This window comes from Sinocyclocheilus rhinocerous, unplaced genomic scaffold (genome assembly GCF_001515625.1).
Source record: "Sinocyclocheilus rhinocerous isolate Xijiao unplaced genomic scaffold, SAMN03320098_v1.1 scaffold869, whole genome shotgun sequence".
NCBI lineage: Eukaryota > Metazoa > Chordata > Actinopteri > Cypriniformes > Cyprinidae > Sinocyclocheilus > Sinocyclocheilus rhinocerous.
The window spans coordinates 2,214,996-2,220,880 of record NW_015653483.1 but is presented as its reverse complement, the minus strand read 5'-3'; positions in this window follow the sequence as shown (position 1 = coordinate 2,220,880).

Below are 5,885 nucleotides of genomic sequence, written 5' to 3'. Positions count from 1 at the left end.
AACCTCAATTTTTTTCATATCAACTTCAAATTTGGAACATAACTTATTTAGACATAAGGCTTTACTTTTTTTTTAAATTTTTTTTTAGCAATTTTAGAGTAAAACCTGTTATGTAAAATATTTATTTTATATAAAATATAATAATTGAACAGTGCATTTTCTTTACAGTAAATTTAAACTTCTATAACTTTCTGATATTTTAATTTTTTTTAAATAATTCCACTTCTGCAATAATCTGCTGACTGTCTTCTTTTAAAATTCCTCTGTATTCCAAAGTGTTTATGAATTATAACAATTTAAGTTTGGATAGTGCACTTTAATGCCTATTTAAAAAAATGAGGGGTGACAGTTAAGGGGTTAGATTTCTTTTGAGGTGCAAGAGAGATTTTAAGAAAGCAGACAGCAGATGTACTTTCTACTCAGTTAGGAGCATCTCTCCTCTCGTTGCTCTCTATTTCCCCCCTTTATCATCTTACCTTTCTTCCTGTCTTCTCCCCACCCTCTGTGCAACTTTTTTCACCTGTATTGGCATGGATAATGCAATCCAATGTAGGACTACTTCTCTGGCTTTTGCACCTTTGCAAAATCATTGGGGATGAAAGGGAGCAAGCACGAGACATTGCAAAGAGAAAGAAGAGGGAGAAACGGTAAAGGGAGAATAAAAGGAAAAGAAAGAAATAGGGGGCGGTGGGGGCCTGGGAGGGCACGTCAGCACTGCTGAGAAGAACCTCATTTTCCAAGACCATCTGTTACCAGTCCCTGAGCTGAAAGCTCCATTTATGTCATTCTTACCACTGCTATATAAGCAGCACATCCTCTTCTACTGCTGCATACACCACAACTCTTTCATCAGCAGCTCACTGTTATTGTAATAATTAGAAGGCAGATTTATGGCCCAAGCATAACATAATACAATATTTAAGTAATATCACATGAGAAATAGCACTGTTGTTCTCAATACGACTGAAAATCGATAATCACAGCCATGCTGATATTCAGACCAAACTGTCCGATTGCAAGCGCTATGTATTGCAGTTTGCAAGTTAATATGGAGTAACTTACATTTTACACACACTATTGCCAGTTACTTGGTCTATTTCTTGGTCTACTTAGTCTTCCTGCAAGTAAATGTCCGCACTCATGTAATACATTTGGGTGTTGTTCTTGTTCAACAAGCAAATAAACTCTGTTGTCAGAGCCAGTTTTTTCCAGCTAAAGAGTTTACAGAAACTTAATTATCAAACTCAATTGATAATTGCAATGCACTATATGCTTGGGTCAACCAGTTTTCCCTTTCACTCTTGCAACTGGTTCAAAATGCTGCAGCTCGTTTCTTAATGGGGAAGAAAAAGAGTGAGCATATCACCCCTATTTTAGAACATTTTCATTGGCTACCATTTAAATTCAGAATTGATTACAAGGTTTTAACTTTTGTTTTTAAAGCCTTGCACGGTCCGGCTTTAGCTTACATCTCAGACCCCCCCCCCAGAGATCTCTAAGATCATCCTCTGATAAACTATTAACTGTCCCATTGTCCCGCTTGAGATCTAAAGGTGATAGAGATTTCTCTGTATTAGCCCCAAAGCTGTGGAATTCACTACCTCAATCTGTTAGATTTTCCCCTTCTTTATCTGCATTCAAATCATCCTTGAAAACATATCTCTTTTCTCAGGCCTATTTATAATTTAGCTATGTTAGTCTGTCTCAGTGAGTTAAATTAGTCTTGATTCTTATTTGGTTTTATGGTTTAAGTTGTTTGATTTATATTTTAAACTCTGTAAACTCTGTCTTCGTTTTTTTTTCTGTAAAGCATCTTGGTCAGTAATTATGTTGTTTTAAGGTACTATAAATAAAAATTACCTTGACCTTTACCTATTTCCGTGTCACTAACGAACATAATGAATTAATGAATTCCAAACAAAGTCAGCGCGGAATGAGCACAGTGCCTCTCAGAGGAACACTATGGTGTTTCTGAATGAATCTATTGACTGATTCAATGACTCGTTCATAAAATTACTTGTTTCGATTTTTAACGAAAGAGCACATTTTAAACGAGTGAATGGCTCATTCATAAAGATTTGATTCCCTCCATGAATGAACCAGTGTAGTTTGAATGAATCGGTTGAATGAATTGACTCACTCGTAAAAACATTTGTCACCACCTACTGGCATAACAATGTAACATGCAGAATGAGTCACTGAAAATACCCACCACTAATACTGATTTTTTTATTTTCAAAAGCATCGTAAGCACATAAACTACACAACTTTTAGAGTGGTCGGATTGCTGTTCTCTCAGATCGCATTGTTGATAATTCACTCGATTTTGGGAAAGGTAGCCCAGATTGACAGTTTGTCTGGAACTCGCAAACACAGAGAAGCGATAGGCCTACAAATGGTGAAAAGTCCCAGTGCTGTTAGACTGAATATCAGCTAATGAGACTCAAGGACTAACACTAAATATAAATAAATAAATAAAATCTGTAAAAAGTTGGCATTTTCCAAAAATACCACAGCATGATTCATAAATGCCTTCTGAGACAGATCTAAAACTGTTTTATTGCTCTGTTATCTCTGATTTAAAGCATAAAAGATTCAAAGCAACAGCTGGCAGAACTGTTACTCTGTACATTTTTACAATAGAAGCCTGAAGTGCAGTTAAGGAAACATAAAAAACAGACTGACAGTGAATAGCTGAGGAACAGGGACGAAGCACTGCAGGGGGTTAAGAAGTAGGCACGGAAAATGGAAAAGGCCATGTGTGCTGTGCACTGCCTGAATGCAGTAGTTTACCTGGCTGCCTCTATCCTATCGATGGGTGCTGGATTGTTTGCGCTTTACTGTGACTGAGTGAGACTCTCCTTTAATCAATTTGTGGGGAGAGCACGCTGTAACCTTTGCAGTAAAAGATGCAGGGTGGTCAAGAGATATCGAACGCAAGGGCGCCCACACACTACATGTATTGAAAAGATGTCTGGTTAGACTAACCTGGTAACCTAACACTGTATTTCCCTGCATAATAGTTATAAACTTAAACCTGGATGAAAATATATGATTATAGATATAAAAATTCTGTAGATGTTGTGTTTAGTTCTGCATGCATTTTAATGAGGTCACCATGGTTGTCATCTATCATAAAATGCTTTTGTTTCTTTCAGTTTCAAAAATATGTAAATGTGAACTGAACGCAAATGTATCATTTCCTATGTCAACAAAACACTGTTATTCAGAAAGGATGCATTAAACTTATCAAAAGTGACAGTAAAGACTTTTACGTTGTTACAAACCCCTTGTTTCAAATAAATGCTGTTCTTTTAAACGTTCTATTCATTAAAGGATCCTGAAATTATTTATTACAGTTTCCACAAAAATATTGTTATATAACTGTTTTCAGCTAATAAAAAGACATGTTACTTGAGCTTCAAATCAGCGTATTACCATAATTTCTGAAGGATCACGTGACACTGAAGAATGAAGTAATGGATGTTGAAAATTCAGCTTTGTCATCACAGGAATATAATATATTTTATATATTCAAATAAAAAAATTGTAATAATATTACGATTTAATATATTACTGTTTTTACTAATCAACTTTTGAACATAATACACTTCTCAATGTCAAAAATTGCCACAGTTTACCTTAATTCACGTTATATTAGGCCTAGTTTACAGACCCCGTACAAGTATCTTCATAGATCCTCTTCTTAAACAAATGGTTCAAGTCTTGCAAAGTGTGACTCAGGAACTACAGTTCCTGACTATTGTTCCCTTGAGAAGTGACCCCATGATGACCGTTCATATTTTAAGAAAATAGCCAACCAATCTGTTATGATAGGCTACCTATTAATATGTACCTGACTGAATAGGAAAATGTGTTAATTATCAAAGATGCAAAAAGGCTGGTGAACAGAAAATGTTTCTGTGACTGAAAACACAGTATAGTAAAGTAAAGGAGACCTCATGTTTTGTTCTTCAGAGCGCACTGAGACAGACACCAAGGACGCCTCAACTCATTCGACCTACTTAAGAGTTGGTCAAAGTAAAGTGTGTCATAAGCTCAGTTTCACAGAGAGCGAAAAAAACAAGCTTGTTAAATGCAGGCGATAAAGATCTGCTATCACTGCAATGGTCACAGAATATAGCCTACAATTAAATTTCCTCAGGTTCAAATAGCTGTACCTCTTATTAAATCTGCAACCTCAAAGACAACCATCAGCATGCATCTTTTGTCATCAAGGACCTTCTGTTTCCATGCAAATCTCTTTAAAAGGTCGTGGTCAATGTGATGACGATGCTAAAATGCAACTTTTTGCTGACCATTTGTTTTGAGCAGTTAAGCAAGTTAAACAGCAGCCTAAAGAAAATCAGACTTCTGCGGGTGCATGAGAACGACTGGCTTTCACACTTGGCAACTAGACCATGACAAATTCAGTGTGCAAGTGTGTGTAGAACACAAAGCAAAAGGAAACCCCGCTCTGCTGCTATTGCCACACACAAAGAAACATACAGAAGAGCATGGGATAGAGCACCAAAACTAATTAAATAAAGAAATAATTCAATGTGATATTAATTATATATTTTCACAGACGTGACATTCATTTAGAAAAAGCAAACTGGCAGACACCATGTTCGCAGACGTGGAGAAGCAGGAGTGTTTTGACATAGTAAATGACTGCAGACAGTGGTGCGGTCCCCGCTCTGCATTCAGCCCACGTTTCCGGAACATTCTGAGCGCGCTCCTGTGGCTCTCTGCCTGACCCACCGCCAGTCCTCCTCAGATCACATTCAAAGTGATTGTGCTGTTCAATATTTCATTGACATCAGCCTCAAAGATTGTTGCTACAGTGACACCAGAGATAATTATTTTTTACCACAGTCTTTTTTGAGATGTTTTACCCCCTCCTCTGCCTTGGCTCTAGCCATTCCTGTGGAGAATTGTTCTGCATAAATCAGCTGGTGGAATATTGAATCAGCATCACCACGGGGAATGTGTTTTTGTGTGTGGTATGTGTGACTGATTATTACAAAGAGTCAACGTGCAAGACCAGGCAAACAGCGCCACTAAGTGGCCGCTCTGGAACATTTAAAGAGATCGTTCACACAAAGCATTCTGTCAACATTGAGTCACCTTCAAACCCATATGGCTTTCTTTCTTTTTACTACGGAAAACAAGAATATATTTGGAAGGAAATATAAAAAAAGGAATTTATACAGGTTTACAAGGACATTTGCGTGAACCCTTACAGCAATACACACACACACACACACGTATATTGCTAAACATATATATATATATATATTGTAAACAGTGAAGCTCAATAAAACATTTTTTTTAAATTTAGTTTTAATTTAAACTAAATTTAGTTTCAAACATATATAAAGCATTACATTCTAAAAATCGTATAATAAAAAACATGTAATAATAGTTTAATCTATATATTTATTAATATTTCTAGAACTCAAATTCTAATTTTTATATCAACTATTCATTTCAGTTCCCTGATGAAACATCGTTGTTGAGTCTGAGAGTTTTGAAATCAATCAGATTCTGATATAACAGATTATCTGCCTCGTACAGAAATCATATGGCGTTGAAAGCAGCCATAAGGTGTGTCACACTTGGAGACTTGAATAATTACTGCATATTGCCGAAGGTAAGGACATCTGCCAGGCAAATAAATGTTATAATGCAATGCAAACCTCTGAGATCCTTGGGGAAACACTATTGCTATCCACTGTGATTATGTGCATATTAATAGCTTTTTACAGGCATGCTAATGACATACTCTTCATAAAATGTCGAACAGGTCTTGCACGCACGATGCATAACATCCATAAAGTTGAATAAACGCTGGGTTTCCAGTCCCCGATCAACAGTTATAT